Raw genomic sequence first — 26,127 nt, 5'->3', positions numbered from 1 at the left:
CATGTTAACTTGGCCAATGACACTTCTTGCAAATCAATACCTCTTCAAGGTATGTTCATTGGCCTCATTTGTTTAGCAGAAATCATTAGTCATGAGAAAACAGAGATTTCTGGTTATAGTATCAGAAGAATTAATAACCTGACAGATAGATACCAATGTCCATAGCAGGGTCATCTACAATAGTCAACAAGCAGAAGTACCCTGTCTGTTGATAGATAATAGTGGCATTTACAAACAAGAGAATATTATTCACACATGTTGATATGTGTTATGTGTAATACTAAGGATATTGTATAAATTGAACTAGGCTGAGCATATAAGAAAAATGTTGTATGACTTAGGAGCTACCTAGAATGGTCAAATTTGTGGAGATAGAAAATGGGTTAGTGGTTGCCATAGCTGAGAAGGGAAAGGTTGATTTAACAGCACAGAGTGTGAGTCTGTGAAGACTTGAACTTTCTGGAACCAGATGATGGTAATGAATGGACAGCAGAGTATATAAATATGCTCATTGATGCTGAGCTTTACACAAAGCATGGACAAATGGTAAATTTTATATTTTGTTGTGTATTTTACTAAAATAAAAAAGTGGAGGCATACCAAATGCACTTGATTTTAAAATGCCAGTGTGGCGAATTTAAGAGATTTTTAACCACATTTCATAAATCAACATGTAAAGATGGAGAGAGGAGAAGGTATGCTCAGGTGCAAGCCATACTTCCTATGTCATAGATGACACTTATGTTTACAGTAGGGACATTGCAGAGGTCTGGAATGAGTTAATCAGGTTACACCACTTGCAGAACTTAATAGGAGAAAGAACTATTTGCCTCAGTGTTACAGATCTGGTTCACAGTCCTTGCTTCTGGGCTCATGTCTACTGAGACAGAACATCATGACATTTAGCATGTGGTGGAACACATGCTAACATTTGACAGCACTCAGGAAGCTGAACACAAGAAATACCTGCAAAGGCACAAACTCAGTGATCACCTCTCCATCCAGGCCCGACTGCATAGCCTCAAGGCTTCTAATATTTCCCAATAATGCTACCAATTAGTTATCAGTTCAGAGAATTATCTATTTACAATTTAACACACTCAAAGAACCAATCACTTTGCAGACATCACACATGATCCTGCTAAGACTCTCCATATTAAGGACATAAAGGACCAGATAAAGGCATAAAACCTTGGCCCTGTCTAGTACATTAGAAGGGCCACAGTGAGTAGCCGCTGGCAAGGTCACCATAAACATGTGCAAGAAAGCAGAGGGAAGGAAAACTCTCCTGGCTCTGTCCTCTGTGCTCATATTCAAAGAAATAAGTGGTAATTGAAACACAAGAGCCTGACTGTCCTTGTGTCACAAAGTTTAGAAGATAAATACAAAAGTCCATGACTCAGCAGCCTCATGGATTTCCAGAATTTTCCAGGGACAAGCAGTACATTATGACTTATCATGACTTTCTCTGTTGAGTATCACAGGAGAAATGACAAAAAAAAAAAAAAAAAAAAAAAAAAACCTTAAATGCTATAAAGAGAAATGACTAGAATTATTGTGACCTACAGAGCTCCTGTGATTTACATATATGCTATTTAATGCAATAGCCAACAAGCTACATGTGACTATTAGGTAAATGAAGTTTTAGATATGAAGTTGCTTAAGGATGCTTTAGCTCTTCAATAGTGCTCAGCTCAGTGGCCAGTGGCAGGCCAACTCTGTATTCACACAGGAAACACTTCCAACATGGCAGAAAGACCTACTGGATAGTACCAATAGTATAGTAGTACCATAGTAACTAATGTGGCTGAACAATCAAGAACCACAATCTAGATCCTATCCTCTGCCTACAAGGGCAGGTATCATCTAAATTAAATCTCATCACACATACAACTGAGGTTCAAATTAGAAACAGACTTAGCAGCCAGGGGACAAGGCAAGCTTCCTTCCTAAATAGCCTTATAGACTAAAAGTTACCCCTCACAGTGAAGGGCACATTGTGAGATGAGTGGGTCACACTACTGTTATTGGAAGTTTCAGAGTGTCTTGATGAGGACTTTCGTGAAAGCTAGGATAGTGTCTGGTCTACTGTCATAGCTGATACCCAGCACCCGAAACTGTTGGCTTCTTCGATTAGCACTTCATAAATATCACTCACAAACACATAAAATAAGACAGACTATCCAAGAAGAATCAAGAGTGTTGCATTTGAAAATGACAAAACTAATTCAGAAATTAAGCAGCCTCAGAGCACACCCATGGATGAACAGATAAAGAAAATGTGGATTGTACTATGGTATAAAGATATAAAGATTTAAATGCTGTCATTTTTAAGAAAATGGATGGAACAAGAGATTATCATATTAAGTAAAATAAGTCAGATTTATAAATAAAGACAAACATGCTTTCCCTAACCTGTAGGATCTGGAAGAAAAAAAAAAGATTCAAAATAAGGTAAATACTAGCTTGAACATCAACCTGGAAGAGGAAAAGGAGAGGGATAAATAAAAACAACAGTGGGTAAATATAAACACATATCCATGAATGTTAAACACTAGTATAGAAATCCCAAGCTGTGTACAATTAATATATGTTAATTAAAATACAGGGAAACCATAGTGACTTTGGTATCTGGAGTCAGAACATTCCAGTGTACGCTTAGTTCAAGGGTCTCTGAAAATTGTGTTCCCAGGGGAGTTGTGCATTGATGGAGGTGAGCAGCAGGGAAGTGTGCATGGATGAAGGTGTGGACAGATGAGAGTGAGTATCACTGGAGGTGTGTATAGATGATACTGGGTGTGGAGGTGTGTTTCCTATCAGCTCCTTGCCCTGTTCCAGTCTCAGAACTGGCAACAGCTGTACTGTCAGATTCACACCCATCAGTTAGCAGTTGTCCAAATCAAATTGCAGCCAAGGTTGTTAGAGTCTGTGGTAAAATAAGCATCTGTTGAGGGGGAGGTGGTTCGAGTTGCTGAGCACCCTGGCAGCTGGATGTTGAGCCCAGGAATGGGCGGTCAGGGAGACTGCTGCTTGTTGACTCATCTCTACCCCATCTGCCATTTGGGCTGCAATTCTGTGGGAACTAAACTGAATAAGAATCAATGGAGAATGAAGAGGCACAAAGGTTTTACTGTCCAAGTAAAACTTCATTTTGAGGATGATAATGATGCTGAGTAATAAAGTGTAATTCTCGAAGTCACTTGCTGGCCAAACTAGGAGATTGATATGTGGAGCACATGTGAGAGGCAGGATGGTTAAGACTTACACAATTGTTAATACCTGAGTTCTGTTGACCCCATTCAACTCAGACCTGTCACCAGCCTTCAGTGTCACTCAGGTCATATGCCACCAGTTCCTGAGCAGAGAGGTGAAATGTACTCCCTCTAGCTATCTTTTAATTTTAGCCATGTCACTCCATTGGAATATACTTCTGTTTAGCTTGCCTGGGCTCATCCATGTTCAGCACAGTACACAGAGAGGCTAACTCTGTATCATTAACAAGAAATGCTGGCACAGGCCTGTAGGCCCTATTACTAAGAATTCAGATACACACACTCACAAATTTAAGTTTTGTCTGAGCTAAAATGAATTCAAAGCTAGCCTGAGCAACTCAGAGAGATGGTTGCAAAATTTAAAGCAAAATAACAAAAGAATCAAGAGGCCTGGGATTCTAGCTCAGTGGTATAGTGTGACATATCAAGTGCAAATACCCCTCCCCCAAACCCAGTGAAAGCCAGTCAAGGTTTTAACTATTTTAGTTGGTGGACATGTTTCCTTTGGAGTTCAATCTGACTTTTCTTCTACCTCTAAAGAGTGTGCACTCGAAGATAATAGTTTAAATGAGTTCCTAAATGACCTTTCTGGGCTTTGGAGATGGATCGGCAGCTAAACTGTTCTCTGTCCAGTCAAGAAGACCTGAGGAAGCCACATAAACACTGGGCAGGCATGGCTACCACTCTGCAATTCCAGCCTAGGAAGGTGACAAACGGGTACTGAAGCAAGCAGGCCAGTGAGGCTTGACATATTGGCAAGCTCTGGGATTGACTGAGAGACTCTACCTCAGTGAATTAAGTGGGAAAGTCATTAAAGATTCTAGACATCTGCCTTGAGCATCTACATGCACAAGCATGTATGTAAATATTTCTGTACACAACACACACACACACACTCACCACAAAACATATAAAAATAAAAAAAAAAGAGCTCTTTCAGGGGTGTTTAAACTCATCTGGAGGGACTGAAAGAAAGAATGGCAGCTAAGGCTACCGCCGAATTGAATAGTTTTTTTCTTTTCTTCTTCTTTTTTTTTTTTTTTTTTTTTTTTTTGCTTTAAAAAACAGCAGCTTACTACGTAGCCCACTGTGACTTCAAATTAGCAATGCTCCTGAATCAGCATCCCAAATATTGGGATAAGAGGCAGGCACTGCAATGGCCGGGTTCAGACAACTTTTATAAAGAAAGATGAAGGACACATAATTCTCTTGTTCTGAAAACAGATCCTGTAAGCCAGTGTAGTTTGGGTATATTAAGAAAAAAAGAGGAAAATACTACTAGCTCTTACCTGTCCTTGTGCTTGCTGATTCTCATGGTTGAATATGAACTGTCCTTCACAGGATCATGTGTTGAATGGCTCTCCCCAGTTAATGATACTACATTTTCCTTGGGGGGGGGGTGTTCTGTAAACTTGTGAAGTGGGCTATTGAGAATGTCTTTGAAGGATACACCTGGATTCTGCTGTCTTCTTCAGCTTCTGCTTCCTGTCTGACATGACAGCTTCTGCTTCCTCTCCTGTGCACTCCTGCTACTTATGACGCCATGTCCCAGAGCATGAACCCAACAAACTTTGACTGAGTCAAATCCTGAGCCAAAATAAGTCTTCCTTCCTTAAGTTATTCTCCTAAGTACTTTGGACAGGAGAAGTACATTGACACATTATGGAATGGAATGGACTCCACAGAGGCTTGACACTGTGCTCCATGCTATTATCTTCACTTTATAGATGAAAAAATAGATGCTCAGGAAGCTTAAGAAGCTCTGCATTTGAGCTAAGATCCTCATGTCCAAAGGTAAGCTACAAATTTGTAAGTGCAGTCATAGGTCACAGATGACTTTCAGTAGTAATTGCCACTAACGTGTTCAATAAAGATTGAGTGCCAAGGTGCCAACCCCATTTGTGAGCAAATAATTCATTTACAATATATGTCAACTCTAAAGAAAATATAGTGTGAGGGTTAACTGTAATTGTCAACATGACAAGACTTAGAATCACCTGGGAAGAGGATCTCAAGGAAGAATTGTTGAAACCAGGTTGACCTGTGAACATGTCAATGAGAGATTGTTTTCTTTAAGTTAATTGGTGTGGAAAGGCCCAGCCCACTGTGGGTGTCATCATTCCCTAAGTAGGGAGTCATCTACCAGGCAAGAGTGGAGAAATTGGGCTGAGTGCAAGCAATCAAGTGAGAATGCATGCATTCATTACTGTTGTCCTTGAGTAGATGTGATGTGACCAACTATTTGGTTTCTGCCACCATGACTTTCCCAAAGGATGGCCTGTAACCTAAGCTATATTTTGTTTAAATTATTTTTTATCACAACAACAGAAATGAAACTAGAATACACTGTAATTTTGACAATCTTTGGTTTCTATTATCTCAGGGACTTAATGGTACGAAATTCTTCTTTCCCTTGGCTTTATCAGCCCTGTACAATCTCTTTCACTTTGTTCTTCACACCACTTGAGAATGGACTGAAGTTTATTTCAGAACCAGAAGCTTCAGGCTAGTGGATCTCTCAGGAAGCAATGGAAAGTACTAGGTCAGTGTGTGTCATGGCAGCTGTATCTGCAACCCCCACTTTACCCAATGCTCACTGGAATAAAGATTGGACAGAATCCAGAGCCAGTCCAAATGCTTCTGTAACCTGCCACTTATGATACGCTGCCAGTGACTTTCTTAATTAGCAATCAATTTCATAATATTCTTGGTTTAAGTAAAACAGAATGGCAATGAACCAGCTGGAAAGTTGTAAGATTTTCATTCAATATTATATTTAAGACAATCAATGTATACAGAATAATTCATATCATTCAAATTTGAACATAGATTTAATGAATTGTATTTCTACATACCAGTATATTATATAGTTGTTTACTTTTCACATTAATTTTTATTTATGTATTTGTTTATTTGTTTCTTTATTGCATGCATGCGTATGTGTGTGTGTGTGTGTGTGTATGTTTGTGTGTGTTGGCAAGTATCCAATGGTATATGTATAAAGGTTAAAAAACAACTCGACAGAGTGAGCTCTGTCCTTCCATCCTGTTGGATCCCAGTTTTAAACTCAGGGCTTCAGTCTTGACAGCAACTTCCCTTAGCCAGTGAACTATCTTGACAATTCAGAACAAGTATTTTAAATGAATTTCCTAAACAGCATGCACAAAACCTCAACATGATATTTTCTTTTATTTTTTGTATTGTATATCACATTCACTATCATTTAGTATTTCTGAAATTATTAAATTCTGTGTCATTTTATTCATACTTATAAATGTTTCCCTAAAATAGACTGCTTAGCATTTTTGAGATTATAATAATAATTACATCACTCCCTTCCCTTTCCACCCTCCAAACCCTCTCCTATACACCCCCTTGCTCTCATTCAAATCCATGTCCTCTTTTTAATTAGTTTCAAATTAATATTTTCATTATCACCTTACAGGGCTACATTTCTTCAGGCTATTCTAAAATAGCAGTACCCAGTCGTCCTTCCCTCCTGTCCTCTCCTTCCCTACCCTTTCCTCCCTCTTCCTTATTCCCTTTTCCCTTCCCCTTCTCTTTGCACACTTCTTTCTTATCCTTAGAACCACTTCCCCTTCCCCCCTCATTTTCTTCTTTGCTCTCTTCCTCCCTTCCCATCTATCATTCTTCCCTCCATCCATATTTTTTCTTATATTTATTCTCTACATGGCTACAGGCCTGTCCGAAGCATGTTAGCGGCCACAGCCACAGCGAGTTATATATTATCTATCCACACTTGTATGTCTCTAAAATAATGGCTTTGTTCTTCTATTATCTTTAAGTCTGTTCACACATGGAATTAACTGTGGATATAAGCTTATTTCTCTCTACTTTCCATAGTTAATACAGTTTCTTAAAGTACACCACTTTTCATTTTAAACCCAGCTTCAGAAAACAGGCTATCAACTTTCTTCAATTAACTCTATATTTCTTATACTCTGTGTGTCTTCTGTTTCTTATTCTATAGGCTTAATAGAACAAAATAAGCATTGATCCTTCCTTTCTCATACCAGTGCTGTGGAGAAAACAGGGTAAACTTGTAAGGATTAAAATTAAGATTCTTAAGATTCTTTATTAAAAGTTATGTCAAAGCAGGGTTCCTCATTAAGATTTGGCAAATCTAGAGAGTGGTTCATCTAATCTCCTTAGAAAGACATTTTATACACAGAGAGGAACTTAGAGACTTAGAGATTTCAGAAAGGCTTGAGCCTGGATGGGCTGCAGCAGTGTACATTCTGTAGTTTCTTATAGCTTTGCTTTGCAAATTGCTCCTTGCACAGATCAAGGTAGGAAGAAAGGAGAAATAGCAAGCTGTTTACAGGGTCTATTTTGTATAGACCTTCATAAGCATCAGAGAGAGAAACAACTGCCAATTAAAATCTGTATCATTCTGTAAAAATCACTTATAATTACTCCATAAAAATATCTCCTAACATGAATTCAGCATATCTGGTGAACATTAGACGGTGAAAAAAGAATTGGAAAGAAGCTACCAAGAAACAACAATGGAGAAATCATCACTGTTGCCTGCATGACCACCCAGGCAAGGGCAGTGTCAGGGAGCTGGAAGTGTTCCAAGAATGAGATAAAAACATGAGTGAGAGTGGCATCTCACATAATCCACAAATAACCCAGGAGACATGTAGCAGTGCTCTACTGAGATTATAGATAAGGGAAATGAGGCATAGAGACGAAGAACCCTTCTGAACATTGTGTATCTGGTATATGGTGATTCTAGACTGTGAATGAAAGATTGCTTCCCAAATGCTCTTCTTGCTCTTTAATCTTGCCAAGCAGTTTTCCAGACATACATCAGCTTTGCATGTAGCTCAGCAGTACAGAGTTTTCAGAGCACATCAGTCCTTGGAAGCACTTTCTCCATAAAAGGAGACTATAAATAGAAGCAGCATATGTGACATTGAACATTTATAACTTAAAAGTATATGCACATGACATAAAAGTGGTACACTTTAAGAAATTAAACTATGGAAAGTAAAAAGAAAGACACATTCTTATCTCCACTTTTAATTCAATGGATGAGAGAAACAGACTTACAGATAATAGAAGAAAGAGCAAACCCGTTATGTTAGAAATTTATAAATGTAGTTTGATAATATGTAAGTATCTATGGGCAAGATAAGGCTGCTTTTGGACATCAGCAGAAAGGATTTTGCGTTTACCTTTATGAGATGGCATGAGCCTACAGTATTCTGGGAGGATTTAGAAGGGGTAGCTATAATTCCTGGATTGACAACAACATGGAAATTTTCTGAGCTTGTACAGGAATGATTGTCCAAACACATGTCACCATAAGTGATATCAGCTGTCCTTTTTGAGAAAATAAAGGAAAAAAAAGCCCCGTCAGATAATTCTGTTAACCATAAGATATTTAGAGCTCTGACTTCTCTCATTCAAAATTGAATGTAACACTAGATATTTTTTATCATATATACAAGTTAATTTGTAATCTCTTGATTACATTGAACTTGGTGGAAAGATTCAAAGACATGGTGAGAGTCAGACATGTAGGAGAAGTAGGCTTTCAAAGACTGAAGGCACAGGAAAGGTAGTGGGAAAAAGTGTATGTGTGTGTGTGTGTGTGTGTGTGTGTGTGTGTGTGTGTGTGTGTGTGTTTGCGTATCAACGTTCCATAGGTCTATGGAAATTTCATATTGCATTTAAACAAAGTTATTTTTCTTAAATTTAGAATGATTTCAGGAACTGAAAATGTTTGGAGTATTTTTGTTTTGTTTTTTTTTTTTTTTTTTTTTTTTCGCCTCTCTGGAAAATGTATTTTCAGGATTTTTCAATCTCCTGCCACACTCACTACAATTTATTTATGGACCAACACAATATAAGTCAAATGGAAGAGATAAGAAACAGCCCCATTCACCTATATTTTTTATTGTTCATCAAGCATAGTTTTAAAACATGAATTTTAATTAATTTAAAAAAACCTTCCCCAAAGATCCCAAGCATCAGAGGGTGATGCATAATTAGGACAACTTACATAAGTACTTCATGCTTTCAAATAACTCTAAAAATAGCACAGACACTCTCATTCTACATATCCAGCTATCCCATGCCCAACACCTTCCAGTGAAGTTCAAGAGCATGTGTAACACAAGGCATTGGAACCTCTAACAGTGTCTGAGAAATGTGACTATGTCAGAGTTGCAGCTATTACATGTGTAATGGCACTGAAGGATTTAAAACCCCATGAGAGTGCTTTGATTTTCTCTGTGGTATGTTAGCTTTTCTATTTTTATATTTGCCAGCAGGTATTTTTCAGTCTCTTAACAATTTTCCTAACAATTTAAAGTCTTCTAAAAATGATTAAAAAACTACAGATACAAAATATCTCCTTTATATCTTGACTCAGGACATTTGCATTAGGCTAAAGTTGAATATATTGTTCAGGTTCTATATAACATACTGGTGAATAAAGAATACACTACTCTGTTGGGTCAGTATTCAGAGCATGGGGATTTGTGAAACTTGCTCCTAAACTATTTACAACAGTGGCATTTATATAGCAAGTTGAACATACAAACCTAGTCAACCAGATTTGAGTTGGACTTGGACTTCTCAACCTCAACCAGTTCTATGATAGATATATTATAGTAAGCTCAATGACCCTTGCATCTAAACTTAAATTTTTTCAATGAGTCTGAGCTATCTAAAAACCACAGCATTAAAACATAAATACCTTCCATAGAAAATTAACTATCAGCTTGACATTTAAAATTTTCTGCCTGGATCAACTTCATTTAAAGGTTGTATAAATAAAGTTGATCATGTCTGAAAAATAACAAAAGGGCAGATTTTGAAAGGTGATCATAAATTTCTGAAGTGTCTAAAATACTATGGCTAGCACAGGATGAAATAATGCCAGATGGGATGGTCAGTCAGGCTCCATGTGACTAATGAATGGAAACAGAAGTCAGTCCAAAGCAGCTATCTACTCATACACTTTAACTTCATTGAATGCATGTGTTTAGATGACCACATCTTTAATAAACAGATTATAATTTTATTTCAAGGTCAGAACACCAATTGTAATTAAGATGTTTTCTAATTGGTGATGTAATCACAAAATAGTAGGTCATGAGAACAAATGGCTAAATTAACCTTTCTACTGGGTATGAATCTCTATAGGTCTATGACCCTTTGATCAAATCAACAGAGCTGAGCATAGGCAGCAGTTACTATCAAGGTGTGCCTGAAACAGTCACATCAAAGTATTTATCAGCTAGGACCTAAATATACCTTACTGTAGATGTCATATACGTGCTTATAAAACTGAAGAGCCTTTTGAATACAAAAGCACATATAACATTCTCAAAAATCATGAATTATAATATATGTAAGCATTGACATCTCTTCATATTTTTCAGATATTCCCTTTTAAAACAAGATTTGAAAATTATAGAATGTTGAAGTTTCTTTTAGTTCCCTCTACAGCCCTGTTGTCTTGCCCTTCACCCCTTAAAAAACACTTGCCTGCAAGCAAGGAATTAATTTGGCTTTTCAGGTCATATTGCTATGTATGTTTTTCTCTCTCATCCTGCTTCTGTCTCTGTTCTGTCTCTTTGGTCACCTAAATAAGACTTTCACAATTATATAAGTTGACATTCAAACCAAGATGGGGAAATTTCACAAGGTCCCACCCTCAGTAAAGAGATACAAGTAATTAGGTGGTTCTAACAGAGAATCAGTCGTTTTCAGAAAGGAGCACCCTGGAAGGCTATTCAATTGCAAATGGTCAACCCTACTCACATATACTTATAGGCATCACTAAATGGACTCAGTACTTTCAACAAAAGAAAAAAAGTATTGCTTTGCAGGTAGCTGTGCTGGATACTTTTTGTCAGCTTGTCACAAGTGAAACTCATCTGGGAAGAGGGAACCACAATTGAGAAAAGCCCTCCATTGGGTGGCCTATAGGATAGATAGCAGAAATATTGTCTTGATTGAAGATTGATGTGGGAAGGCCCACCAGGATTGATTTGTGAGGACCTACCCCTGGGCAGGTGGTCGTGATTGTACAAGAAAGCAGGAAGATCACGTCATGGAGAATAAGCCCATAAGCAGAATTTCTCCCTGATCTTTGTTTCAGTACCTGCCTCCAGTTTCCTGCTTTAAGTTCTTCAAATAATCCCTAACTTCTCCATGTTTCTTTTTTTCATGATGTTTTATCACAGCAGTAAAGACAGGTAAGACACTGGCAAAGTCACAGAAATGTCTAGGTAGAAATTATGCAAAAGTGTTCTGAAGAGCTCTGGATATTTTGGGGAAACCAATATATGGCTGTATAATTTACTATAGGAAATTAGTTAGATCTACAGATGGTCAATGGTTGCTATTAGAAGGGGGATTGATTTCCTTCAGGAATAAGCCCCTAAATATGTATTCCAATCCCAAGTAATCAATCCTGGACACACATCCATATGAGCAATGCAAAATGGACTCAGTAGTGTGTGTGTGTGTGTGTGTGTGTGTGTGTGTGTGTGTGTGTGTGTGTGTGTGTCTGTGTCTGTGTCTCTGTACATGTATACAATAAAGAAGAGATTGGGGGCATGGGAGCAGTTGGATAGGGAGTGAGGGGGACCAATGTAGATGCATTGTTCATGTGTGAAGTTGTCAAAAAAATAAAATAATTAAAAATATATTTAAGCTACTATACAACTAGACTATCGTTCTTCTAGTTTCTATTAAAAAAACAGAAATAGAAATCAAAACAACATCTCTTAATACTATAAATTCACTTAGAATGTGTTTATGAAAAGCTATTTCTTTCAAAACACTTAACAAGGTCATTAGATTTCATTTTGAAGCATTGAAGAATAGACATTTAAAAATCTAATAATAATTTTTCCACTTTACCATTTGTCTAAGTCCAAGATGAAATGTGGAAGAAGAGGTTACGGCTCAGTGAAAGGCAAAATGAAAATGCCTTCCTTTGAAATTCCTAGTGTCTTGATTTATGGGCTTTAGTGAGAACCATTAGCCACTGCCACACCTCTCCAAGAAAATGGAAATTGACTATAGCTAAGTGAATGAGTCAAAATGAATTCAGGGCTCTCTTCCACACTGTGCAAATGACCTAAAGGCACGCTTCAAAGTCTTTTATGTATGGAATTCAAACTGGTCACCATATACAACAGAACGACAGCACCACTGTCTGCTGACTGCCCCACCTGTGAGCGACCACAAATTTCATAAAATAACACAAGGATTAATGATGAAAGAGAGTAAGATGAGCAAAACATATAAAGTATAAATCATCTTTAGGAATATGTATGCATGTTTATGTATGTGACAACAGTTGGTAAAGAAAGAGGACATGAACTTGAAAGAGCAAGGAAGGGCACATGAGTTTGGAGGGAGGAAAGGGAATGGGGAAATGGTGTAATTATAATTTTAAAAACAAAAGAAATATTTTTATTGTGGTGTTATTAATTTCTATGGAATAAAATGTTTCTTACGTTTCTATAAAAATGTCTAATTCCCATTTCACTTTTGTATTTAACTTCACGGGCCCACAAGCACTGCTGTACAAACACAGGTCTGTTAGCTTTGAGGAACATACCCTCTGAGAAGCCAACTTCTGAGGTATTGGAGATTAGTTAGAGCCTTTGCATAATTCTGAGAGCAGATTGGAGAACCTACTGTCATTCAAGCAAGAGGAAAGATGACTATGGCCAATAGGTTCTCAACCCTTTGACTAAGGGTGATAAGAACTTTGCAGCAAACTTTGCAAGTCTGTTGGTGAGAGAAGGGTGGAAAGGAACTTTCCTCAAATAATAGGGGAGGAGGTCATGATCTGCACTCAACTCTGAAGTGGAATGTCATACCAATTTTGGCTACATGGTAGAAACGATGACTCTCACCATTTAAAGGACATACAAAGAAAGACACACATGGACACACACATGCACATGAGAAACAAACATAACATGAAGATGTTTCAAAAAAAAAAAAACTTCATTAGGCTTTAGGTATTAGAAAAATCTGTTTCCACAGACTTTCATGACCTTACTTACTGTTCTTATGCTTACTTTTTCCTGACTTGAGAGGCCTAAAGAGTCAATATTCTAGTGCCATAGATGATGACATACAGCCTCAAGAGATACAAAAGTTTCAAATGCAGAACTCAAATCCTTTAAGATCTAATTCCAGTAGGTTTTATAATTACATTGTTTTGTTTTCTGTTGCTTTCTTATTTATATCTTCTAGTGTGAATGGGTTTAGCAGTTTAAGAAGACGAAGTTGCTACTGGAATAGGATTTTAAAAACTCATCACCATGTAATTACTTGTGTGACAATGATAGCCCATATACAATGTAAATGCATGTGTGGGTGACATAAGGCATGCCCATGAGTGCCCTTGAAAGTTTCCATTCATTACTATCCAATCTCAGCCACAATCTTCTTGGGAAATAGTTTTCATTCTTGAAGTCGAACCCCTGAGATATTACTGATTATTTAATTACTTAGCTTGTAAGGCATACCAAAGCACTGACAGCTGATTAAGGAAGCTGCCACCATTTAGACGGGAGGTTATCTGGCTCTGTGACACACAGAGAGGCTCTGAAGTTGGATTGCTGAAACTATTGTCAACCTAGGATCCAGCTACTGACTCCTAGTACAAGCAAATAATTTCCTCTCTCAGAGTTCAATCATCTTCCCTATATAATTCTTATAACACCTATGACCTATAAGTCTCTTGTAAAAATAAATTTAAAAATAATAAGCATGAAAGTGCTTTCTTGAATATGTGTGCCAAGTTATTTTTTGTTTAAAAGGCAATATATTTATATTGGCTTCTTTGCTGGTGTGTCGTATTTTGGGAAAGGTGAAATGGTGCCAAGTAGAGAATTTGCTTACAGTGCAGATGGCTGAGGCTTTAATTCCCAAGTGAATACTTACAGGTAACACTGATCTAGTCAGGCAAAACCCAAGATTGTCTGGTGTCAGGCACACTGTTAGAGCAGGTAGGGGATCAAATGACTGAAAAGTTCTTTTCTTGCTAAAGCTAGTAACACAAAACCAAAAACAATGGTAATTTCAAGAATAGCAATAAAAATGTATTGTTCTCTGTTATGGTGGGGTTGGTTCCTTCAGGAGGATGAGAGGGAATAAATACTTCTGGTATCCTTCACTATATCTTACACTGTTCTTCTGAATCTGACTTTGGGACAAGAAAGCATTGAGTCCTCTCCATTTTATTTTTGTTTTGTTTTGTTTTTTCTTGATTTTTAAAAACATTTCATACTCATATAATAATTACTACATTATACATGCTGGTTTATATAATTGGTCCTACTGTAATTCAGTGGGGCATGGTACTTTAATTAATGTGTGGATTTTGAGGGGCATAATTCAATTCATAATGTTAGAATTTATTGGTTGGCATTGTCCACAAAAAGCAGTGGCCAAGACTCAGCTTTTGTTTTTTGTTTTTTTTTTTGTTTGTTTGTTTGTTTTTGTTTTTTGAATGCTAAAATCTTCCTTTCCTTCTGAATATGTCTACATCTAAGAAAGTGTGTGTGGAGCAGAAATGGTCAGGCAGCTGTGAGACCACGGAATGAGCTGTGAGCTTCCATGTTTTCATACCGAGGTTTTGTTATTTTCCCAGAATCCCACTGAGTAAGACAGTCAATCAGAAACAGATACATTCTTTTCAAAGCTTCATCTCCTTATGATTAAAGCAATATTAAAGTGTGGTAAATATGAATCTGGGAAATGATAGTCTGATGGATGTTTATTCAGGGAGAAATCACTTACACCAGAAACAGATGACCCCTGCAGGTTCCCATCCCAAGGATGCCTCCTGATGTTCTCTGTCTCCAACAAGGAAGACAGGGGAACAGGACTCCAGACCTAGTCTACCCAGGCCATGCTCACACCTGACCCCATGCCCTAGTGGGTGTGGTCACTGCAACAGGTGTGGGCAGGGTGGATATCTCACTACACAATACCTCAAATCATCTGTGTGTACATGTTCATCCTGGGCAATAGGCTGTCATCATCTTTTCTGGAAGGACAGATGGGAAAGTAGTTTGACTTTGGGATAACTAAACCTCAATGGGCCTAACAGCCGGCCTAGACTGATTTAGTAAGAGCCTGCAGAGTAGATACTTCCTGTTGTCTAGGTCTACCAGAGGGCATTGACAATAGCAGCCAAGTCTGATGAGAGAGGAAGTGGACTTACAGACAGCACCCACATTGCCTCAGCAGATTCCAGCTGGGTGGATCTCCTCCCCTGGGGCAGGGTTGGGAAGTATATAAGGCTTACCCCTTCCTGAATAAACTGAACATGTTTCAACTTGTTCCTGATGCTGTGTCTTGATGTTGCTCCTACATTTCCCCACTCAGAAGGGACACAAGTCAGGATCCTGAAACAGTTTACCACACTGAACACTACTTAAGAGAGCAGTGAGCATCGAGGGGAAGCAGCATGGAAACATGTTTGGTTCTTTACACTCTGAATCTTTTCAATGCATTAGCCACTCAAACAGTAAATGACTGTTACAGAGTGGAAGAAGAAAACCAATTTGTGTGCTGTAGATTTCTTTAAACTTATTTCCAAATCTGGGTAGTCTATATTTGATATTTTTGTGTATTTCCAGATCATGATGTTGAGTTGCTTGACTTTTGCAAACTTTGGCTTTCTCAGGAAGCTGTAGGGCTTAGCAAACATGCTTGGAAATCTGTTTCCATAGGAAGCATGGTGAAAGAAGACCTCATAAGCAGATGTTTCTTAAGAGGCTCTGCTATACAAATATGACACTGTTAGTGTACACAATGAATACACAATCTGCTGCATTCATTGTCAAAGGGTGAAGAAGACCATCATCAATACCGTATTTTATAAAGGCATCCACCTACAGACATGCCTCTCCTCTGTCAGTTACGATTTTATTTCATAATCTCACCTTTGCTGCCTATGTAATTTAGTGGCAGCTACAGTTATAATAACTCAGAGAAGTTCCTAATATATAAATGGAACATAATTGATGTTTCTTTGAAATAAACATACAGACATGTACTTAACCCCCATTTGTACCACTCTGAGCACTGGCTGAAGGGAAGTTTTCCTATGCATGACTAGGTAACAAGATACAGTCAGAGAAGACAATAATATTTCAAGAAACTATCTACAGATTATCTTTTCTTGGTGTATAGACTCTTAGGAATGCTAGGCAAGTGTTACAGTGACACATATCATTACCCCAATTATTATAACTCAGATACTATACAAACATACACACACACACACAGAGTACAGTGGTACAGGTTAACTAGCCCCAATCTAAATTGCTTTTAATTTCTGATTAGGGTTTTTTTCAGATTGTAAGATTGGCAAGTATTTACATATACATAATGAGGTAATGTAGAGATGGGCATGGGACCCAAGAGAGACATGGATCATTTTTAAATATTTATATCATACTCTTAGCCTGGAGATGATGTTAAACAGCATTTTTAACTGTAATAAATCTCATGGGTTCATATACACAATTTTCATCTGGGACATAATATGAAGACTCTTTCAGATTCTGGAACACTTCAGATTTTGTATTGTATGGTTAAGGCTGATCAACACACATTTCAGTCTTAAAAGTTGAGGAAATTGTAGCTCCTGTCAGGTATACATCTGATGGTAAAATAGAAATGACCCATTTTGAGCCCTCTTTGTTAATCAATATCATAAGTGCATGCTTCAACATCAGTACTCGATTATTTTTTCTTTTTTGTATTGCTTAAGTTCATTTTCTCTGTCCTTTTAATGTTCTAAAATGCCTGATGTCCATGTGCATTCTCCAGACTTACATCACACAACTGGTGAATATTATGAAGGACTGACTTTAGCATCTATTCTCTAGAAAATCTCTGGGGATTTCACATTATTGTCTACTTATACAATAAAGATAAATTGATACATGAGCCAACATATAACTATGAATTAGAACTTATGGGATATTTAATGCTGTGTTATGCTTCATCATAATTACTTATATGGCAAATTCTGGCTAAATAGAAGGAATCAAATATGTGAAACAATGATCATTTAGACTTAGTGTTCTCCTTGTTAAGATTTATTTAATTGTGTATGTTAAGTCTGCATGGATATCTGTACATAAAAGAGTGCAGTTACAGACAATTCTTATCTTTGATGTAGGCACTGGGAATTGAACCCAGGCAATCTGGAAGAGGAGCCAGTGCTCTTAACTGTTGAATCATCTTTCCAGTCCCTAGATCTTGTGTTTTTTATTGAGACACTTTCATTAGATGCTTTCCATGGTAGAAATTATGACTAGCTCTCCAATTAATTATACACTGTCTTTTTTACCTTCTTTCCATTTATCTATATGTGTCTGTCCTTCCTGTGGTAGTTCATTAATGAATTGTTTGCTGAGTCTTTGTCATGACCCAGGTTTTGTATTATGATCACCTCAATGAACAGAATTATGTAACAACATAAATGCAGAATTCCTTGCTGTAATGCTGATCTCAGATCAGAAAGGATAAAATAATTAAGTTTTTATATTGGAAAGAAAAGATAAACATGGAAGTGATCTCTGATCCTGATCATAAATGAACCTTTACCATGCTATTTCTTTTGAACTTCTTCAGAGATGTCTCCTCTCCTAGAGGTCTGCTAACAAAACCTTGAAAGAACTTTATTTGATCATGCAAGTACAGGTACTCACAATGATTTAACTGCTTGTCTGAGTTTCCTTCCTTCTGCTGCGATCAAACACCATGGCCCAAGACATCTTAGGGGAGGAAAGGGCTATTTGGCTTATACCTTCATATTATAGTCCACCCTTGAGGGAATTCATGGCAGGAACTTGAATCAGAAATCAAGGAAGAATGCTGCTTGCTGGCTCGCTTGCTACCTTGCTTGCAGAGTCATACATAGCTAGCTTTCTTATACTACACAGGAGCATTTGCCCAGAGAATGGTTCTGCTCACAGTGGACTGGCCCCTCCTACATCAATTAAGAATCTAGAGTTTAGCTCCCCACAGATATGCCCACAAGCCAACCCCTTTAGTTAACAGTCCTTTCTTCAGTGAGGTTGTATAAAACTTACAGTTAAAGCAAACCAGCATGAACACTTTTCTGTAGTGCTTTTCAACAAATGTAGTGAACTACAAAAATAGAACTGCGTGCAGAGTTTACTGTCTAAACTGGTGCTTTAATATAGAGATGTTTTGTTTTCCTTAGGGAAGAGTATTTTAAGGAATAACTCATCAGCTATCTGGACTCTGAGGTAAGATGTGCACTCTCTTGCTCCCACTGTTTTAAATCTCTCTATCCTCTCCTCTTTACCCTCCCCCTTATCCCTCTTTGTCTTCTCATCTTCACCCTGCTTACTTTTCTGTGTTTCTTCTTTCTGCTACTTCTGCTCCCCCTCCAATTCTTCCTCACTTTCTCACTGGTCCTCACCCTCCTGTCACTGTCATCCTTCTCTGCTCTTCATTTCCTCTCCTCATCCCCCATCATGCTTCCCTTTCCTCTCTCTCCCATCATGCTTTTCTTCCCCTTCTTCTCTCATTGTTGTAAACCTGATATGTAAATTCATCAGACAAATAGCCAGGGCCTGACAAATGCGCAGGGAGTGGATCAGTCAGAGTTGATTTACCCATTCCTTACCCTTATACTTAATTATATTCAGTAGAGCTGTGCTTAAGCAGATGCTCTTGAGTAAAAATTATTTTCAGTAGACACATTTTCCTGCACTGATAATTATTCAGTAGGACCATAAAGTTTGTAAAACAAAGAAATCATTGAATAAGCAAATGAAAACTCATTCATAGATTTTTCACTCCAGAGAGTAAGCTATGCTACTAAGGATTTAGGTATGAATTTCACAGCTGAACCCATGGGATCAATCACCTGACAAGTCTTCAGTGACTACTTGCTTAATGCTTGCATACGCCATCCATTGACATGATTACTGGCCAATGTTTTCATCTTCTAGCTTCTCTACCCACCCTGTTAGGTTACAGATCCTCTAGCCACTCAGCTTTCTCTCTGTTCCAGTAAAGAGACTGCATCCACCTGATTGGCCTTTCTCTTCAGGACCAGTTTATCCCTGATTGTGAGCGCACCTAATATTGCCCTTCTGTAAGGTAATTCCTCCCAGAAACACAACCCTGTGAATTTCTAATTTAAAACATCTCAGAACTACTGACTATGAATCTGCATTTTAACATGATTCCCCACAATTCCTAAGAGAAGCACTGGTATAAATAGCATAAACTCCTCTTCTTTGCCCTAGCCTGCCTCTTCCCCCCCCCCCCACACACACGCCTCTCTTGCAACTGAAAAATCTAATCCGGAGCTCGGTGGATAAAAGCACCCACTGCTGAGCCTGACAACCTGAGTTTGATACCTGGAATTCACATGGTAGAGAGAACCAACATCTGTGGGGTTGCACTTTCCTCCTAGTTGAAGTACTCCTTCCCAGAGTTAGGTTCATTGAGACTCAGAAAGGGGTTGAAACTTGCAAGACTCAGGAAGGAAATAATTTAAGATTAATTTAAGATTGCAGAAGTTCTTGAAACATGCACCAAGTTACAGAGCAGCTCATCAAAATTACGTAAGCAGTAGAACTTCCGGGGAGTGAGGGCTTTCTGACATGTCAAGCTGTCTGCAAGTCATACAGGGAACTCCAGTTATGTGGCTTTTACAGGTTTTCATTTGGGCTGTGGTGGGTGGGCTTTATCATGATGCAGCCCTCTTTGATTCATCTGTATTCCTAAAGGCAGCCCTCACTGGTATTCCCATAATTAACCCCAATATCATTGGTAAATACACACTTATTCACACGCCCAGAGTTAAAAGCATGCAGTGCCATGACTGTAGACTAGAATATGAAGAAAATACATGATACATATAAAAATGAAAAGGAGGCTGTAAGGAGTTCCAGGGAGAAATCTGCCAAGCAATGCATTTTAGTAATTCCATCCCATTTTGAACAACATTCTCAGGCCTTTCCAAAGCCCAGTCTCAACTTTACCATCTAGAGTTTAAAAGCCTCCATAATCTCAGATCACAAACCTACTATTTAGCTATTCTAATTTTGACCTCATGGAACATCAGGCCTGCACTGGAGTTCTTTCCTTTTAGCTCTGTTTGTGGATATGTTTTATGCCTGCTGACTCAATGTAGCTGGCACTACTGAGGCCTTCTGTGGGCAATCCAGCTCTGCATCCCACAGCTTTGAGCCCATAAATCCTGCTGGCAGATATCATTAAGGAGAAGCAGGTCATGGGATTTGAATGAAAGAAACTCTTATACAGGGTAACTAATGTTTTTCTAACTCTCCAACTCCATGAGAACCACAGAAAAACCTTAGCCAGAAGCAAGCTTATCTTTATTTTTTGTAAGAAGCCAATGATTGCACAAGAAGCCATATCTTAGCATTAAATCATCCACTATTTGAATGCCAAGAGTAGTGAAGCATTTTTCTCACAAACTCTCACTAAGACAACTGCATTATAGCCCATACTCACATTCTACCCCACAATCATCTCTGTCAAAGCACCAATATAATCAGTCCATTGTCAAACTCTTCCATATTTTCTGAACTATCTTCCTGGAAGGGGTCATGCTAGAGTCTCTGATAAAGCTACTCTTGGCAAGTTCCACAGCAGATGAATCCAAGTGACAGTTGATGCAATAGATTAACTTGTACCACGTCCAATTCTTTCCTTCATGGTTATCATCTACTTACTTTCTAAATGAGTTTTGTTTAGAAACACCAGTTAGAATAAGTTCCCTAATTCTGAGTACTTTTGAACATTGAAATTTTCTTGAAAGCCTGAAGGACAGCATTGTGGTATGGATCAGAAATGATATATATCCCTATGTTTTACAAGCTTATTTCCTTGGTTATAGTGAATTTTGAAGCTTGTAAAGTCTTTAACAGATATGACCTTGTTAGTAGAAGCATGTCTAGTGTGGGCTTTGAAGGTTGTACCTTCTCTTGGAACATTTTGCTTCCTCAGCTGTCCCATGCTATGAGGAGTCTCCACTATGATGAAACAGAACTTTCTGAGACCATGGGCCAAAACAAACCATTCTCTTTTAAAGTTATTTCAGACAAGATTTTGGTCACAATGACATAGAAATATCTAATGAAGGTTCCTGGGTGTGTGCATAAGGAACTTTCTTTTGTGCAATACTTCCTAGAACACTTAAGAATGCAGCATTCCCTTCCTTCAAATTAGGTTTAGGGAGATTAAGGGAGTCAGATACTTTTGCTAACTCAGCCATAGCTCTGAATGCACACATAGGCCCCCCTCACTGTGCTTATCTTTACAGACTCATTTGATATTTGTTTGGACTCATATTTGAACACCAATGGCTAATGTTCTTATAGGAGGGTAATAGGCAGAGATGCCAGCTACATTTTTTTTAGGTATATCTTGCTTTTAAAGAATTGTTTGTAAAATTTCCTTCAACTTTATGGCATACCTTACCTCAAATAAGCAGGAGATGTCCTATTTGTAATGTCAAGGGAAAAATAAAATAGATAATCACTAATCATCATGTAAATTGTTTAAATTCATAGACACGTGGAAGTTGGTGGCAGAATGACTAAGGAGTACTTTTTTTTTTTTTTCAAAGAAATAATAGTTCCGTGATGGGTCTACAATGATAGGACCACCGACAGTCTTATGAGGTTTGCAGGTGCTAAGTATAATACATAAAAAGCTTGTTACCTAAATGGTTAATCTAACTAAAAGCAACTCACAAATGCCTATGCACACAAATAATTCAACCAGTAATGCCCCTCCACCAACTTAGGTCAGATAGAACGGCTAGTTTCTCAAACCTTAACACACTCTATTATGAAGTTAGCTTGGAGGGGCTGGAGAGATGGTTAGATGGTTAAGAGCAGTTGTTACTCTTTTAGGGCACCTGGGTTTGATGTACAGAACCCACATGGTGCCTCACAACCATCTTCAACTGTACTTCATGGAGATATAACACTTTCTGCTGATTTTTTTTTTTGGTACCAGGCATGCAAATGGCTCACATGCATATATGGAAGCAAATACTCATATACATAAAATTAAATAAATGTAGAAAAAGAAATTCAATGGGATTTATCTTCAGGCTGATGGAATGAGATCTTCTGAACACAAAATTGGAAATAGTAGTAAAACTAAATTTGAGATACCCTGAATTAAGTTTCCAATGGCTATAAAATCAAGAACCCACAATGAAGCTTACAAAGATGTTCTGTGTCTTGATTTTGAGTCTAAAGCCCATGCATGTGGACTTTCCAAACATTCTCCCTGTTTGAAAGCAGGAAAGGCGTAAACTTTAACTAGCTGCAACTTGACCAACGCTAGAACAACCAGAGAATAGACAACAAGCATAGGAGCAGTGGGCCTCAAGGTCCTAATGAACAAACAGCTATACCAGCAGCAAACATTCATGTCAGCCTCTTGCAACCGATTTACCATTAAATTGCCATGTTCAAACTCAGAAGAGTTTTGAAACTCCTTAGGAGAACCTAACTGCATCAATCAATAGCCTGCCCATATGATGACGTGCTATTTTAAACAGTTTGACTCACATATTCAGCACACATATGAATATGTCTTACTACTAGTCTTATTTCGTGAATGATGATACTGGGGTACACAAGAAATGTGTAAATTTCCCAAGGTCATATGTGTGATATAAAACATTCCTAGCATTTGAACTTAGTATTGCTGTAGAGTCCGGCCTCAGTCACTCAGGCAATCTTTGCACACAAGGAGGAATACAATCAACTTTGAATGACCTAACTTCCAAAGGAAGAGGTTTCACTTGTCTACTTTCTTCTTTTCTCCTTTTTTTATTTTTTGAGGTGAGTTCAAGACAGGGTTTCTTTATGTATTCCTGACTGTCCAGAACTCTGTAGACCAGGCTGGCCTCGAACTCAATGAGATGTACTTGCCTCTGTCTCTGGAGTTCTGCAATTAAGGGTGTGCACCACCACTACCCAGCTGTCCACTTCATCCTTAAGATGAGGAAACAGCAGCAAAGAAGGTGAAGATGTGCTCAGTTGAAGAGCAGAGCAGATTATTTTTTCCCTCCTGACAAACAATCATTACTGTCAATCAAGATAACCACTTTGTTTATAATGTTTCCCAAGAGGCATATTGAAAGTTTTAAATTAAGCTTGAATAATCTCCCAAAAGTATTGCCTAAACAACTGCAGAGCTGACTTGGGACTGGCACGCTAGGTTGCCAAGTGATCTCCCAAGCCAGGTAAAGCACCTGGATGAATTATAGCCCAGGTGCTGGTGGGAGCCACTTAGCTTAAAGATAGACAAAGAGATCTGGGAAAGGAGCTGGAAGTCTACAGTGACTTCATTTAAGAGGAAAGAATTTCAGTGTTCAGTGAGTTTTCTTCCGGTCTTCTTAAAAGGCAAGGTAAGAAACCATTGTTCTAGAAATGTATTTTTTATGCTGCTGTATTTCTACCTGAATCCATTCTTCCCCCTTTCTTCCCTATCTCTTGTTTCCTCTCTCTATTGCTTCCTTCCTTTTTAAATTTCAGATAGTATCATACATATATATTTTTATTCATCTTCCTCTCCTATTTCTTTCTCTTACCTACTTCCTTCTCCTGATGAAATTTTCTTTCCAACAAGTCCCACTCTACTTTGATATCTTTTTAGTGTGTATCTTTAATTATCCGTATAAGCACAGAAAGGAAGTTCCTTACTAGAGCAGGAACAGCTTTTCTGTGGCTACACCAATGAAGCATGACAGAGCAAGTTTTCTCCATCTTGTCTCAGCCAGATTCATTTTTGGTTTAACCCTTCTTTTCTATCACTGATGTGAAGCCATATAGGATAGCACCCAACCATGTTCTAGAAACTCAAGATTCCCAATGCCCCAGATAACTGCATGTTTTTGGCTTCTGTTAAACTGTTTGCTTCCTTGATTGCCTTACTTTCCCTTGTAACTGCCAACTAGGATACAGCTTTTCTCTATTCTTTGCCTTGAAAAGCTACCTCTAAAATGCATTCCAGGAAAGGCTGCTCTATGAGAAGAATTTCTCTCTAGCCAGTCTAAAGAAGACTCTCAATTCAGACTTTGGTCATGTCCAGTAATCTATGGGTCCCTACTCTGCAACAGAGAAATATCACATGACACCATGTCCCCAGCAACTATTCACTGCCAAAAGTTCTTCATGTCCATGAAGGCATATTAAAGCTCCTGTCATGTGAAGGTCTTATGGAACTATTCATAAGTGCAGAGAGTTCTTGAATCCATCACTGCAGTGACTTCATTAATGGAACAGCCATGTTATATTCAGAAGACATCATTTTGTAACACATGTATCCATCTTCCATCTCTTCATTTTATCCTCTCTTTTTATAATGCTCCCAGAGTCTTTGGGAGGGGTGATAAAATTAATACACTTAGGGCCAAACAGTGGCCTAAACTGTCTCTTAGTCTCATCTCTATATTAAATGCCTTCTAGTAAAATCAATCTTCCTTTCTCTGTCCCTTTCTTTACTTTTTCTTTCTTCCTTTCTTTCTTCCTTCCTTCCTTCCTTCTTCCCCACCCCCCTTTTGAGACAAAATTTCTCAATATGAGATCAGACTGACCTTAAACTTGAACTATTCCTGTCTCAGCCTCCTGAAGGCTGGGATGACAAGCATACACTATCATGTCTAGCTTACCCAATCCATCTCAAAATAAGGATCTTACGGACAATTCCTCTTCTCTAACTAAATACAAATTGATCATTTGTTATGCCTTTGTCTAATACTATTAACTAGCATATCATTGTCATTTAAATAGTAGCATGTTCCAAGTCCCTGTAATAAAACACTATTAAGGAAATAAGCCATCCTGAATTCTACATTCTTGAAGGGTTTCACTGTGGCAGATCATTACACTTTTTGTTAAGTTCGTCTCTGGATAAGTTGCTGCAACTAGAAAACAGTATTATTGAGCTCACTGGGCACTGGGTGACCTCTCATCTTAATCCTCTTTTCTTGGCTGTGTTGACACATCCTGTCACTGATAAGACCTGCTCCTCATTGCAGCAACTGCTGAAAGCCAAAGCAGGCGATTATCAGAAAACAAGTAACTTACTTGTTTCTAACTATTCCCAGTTCACTTCAATTTCCATCCCAAGAAGATTCTCATGGTATGCAAACACACACAAAACATTGTATGATAAATGGCAAGGTAAACAGACATCTTAAAAAAATGAAAATGGAGACAAGAAAATATTTGAGTTTGTGCTGAGAAGCCTTCCAATGAAGTCCAAAGAAATAATGTAACTTAGGAAACATTTGACCTGACTCATCTGTAACTGGGAATGGAAGGCATTGTAGGTTAGAGAGCCGCCCTAAGTGGGTTTTAGCCATGTAAATTAAATGTATTGCATTTTTTAATCTATCAAACTGCATTTATTTTGGTCGTTTAGATGAAATAACATTTAGTAACATTTAGCCACTCATCTCAGCTGGGTTAGGAAATCCAACAGCAACACATAGAGCCAAGGACATCCCTTGATTTGTCAGACTTCAGAGGTGGGGGTTCCTGAGTTTAGGCAGAAAGAGGTCTCTGCTTTTAGATGGGGATCTCAGTGTGTTGCAGTTGAGTGAAGGTGATAGAAAGGATATAATGTTGTAATTTAGAAAATATTCCTACTGTCCCACCCAAGCTAGGAGCTTCCCATCAGAGGGAAAGTACTAGGTCAGGTATGAATCACAGCTGACCCCTCTACAACAGTAGCCTCTGTATTATAACATCCCAGGTTTTTGCTCACACACCACAGACACACA

At 38.2% G+C, this 26,127-nt stretch overlaps 1 protein-coding gene across 3 annotated transcripts in view; it reads right to left on the bottom strand.

Moving 5' to 3' along the window:
- Positions 1-26,127, bottom strand: part of Znf385d (zinc finger protein 385D) — a 653,823-nt gene that overhangs the window by 216,158 nt on the left and 411,538 nt on the right. The gene's annotated exons all lie outside the window — the stretch shown is intronic.

Source organism: Phodopus roborovskii, unplaced genomic scaffold (assembly GCF_943737965.1).
Source record: "Phodopus roborovskii unplaced genomic scaffold, PHOROB, whole genome shotgun sequence".
NCBI classification, from domain to species: domain Eukaryota; kingdom Metazoa; phylum Chordata; class Mammalia; order Rodentia; family Cricetidae; genus Phodopus; species Phodopus roborovskii.
This window is presented reverse-complemented; position numbering and strand designations above follow the sequence as displayed.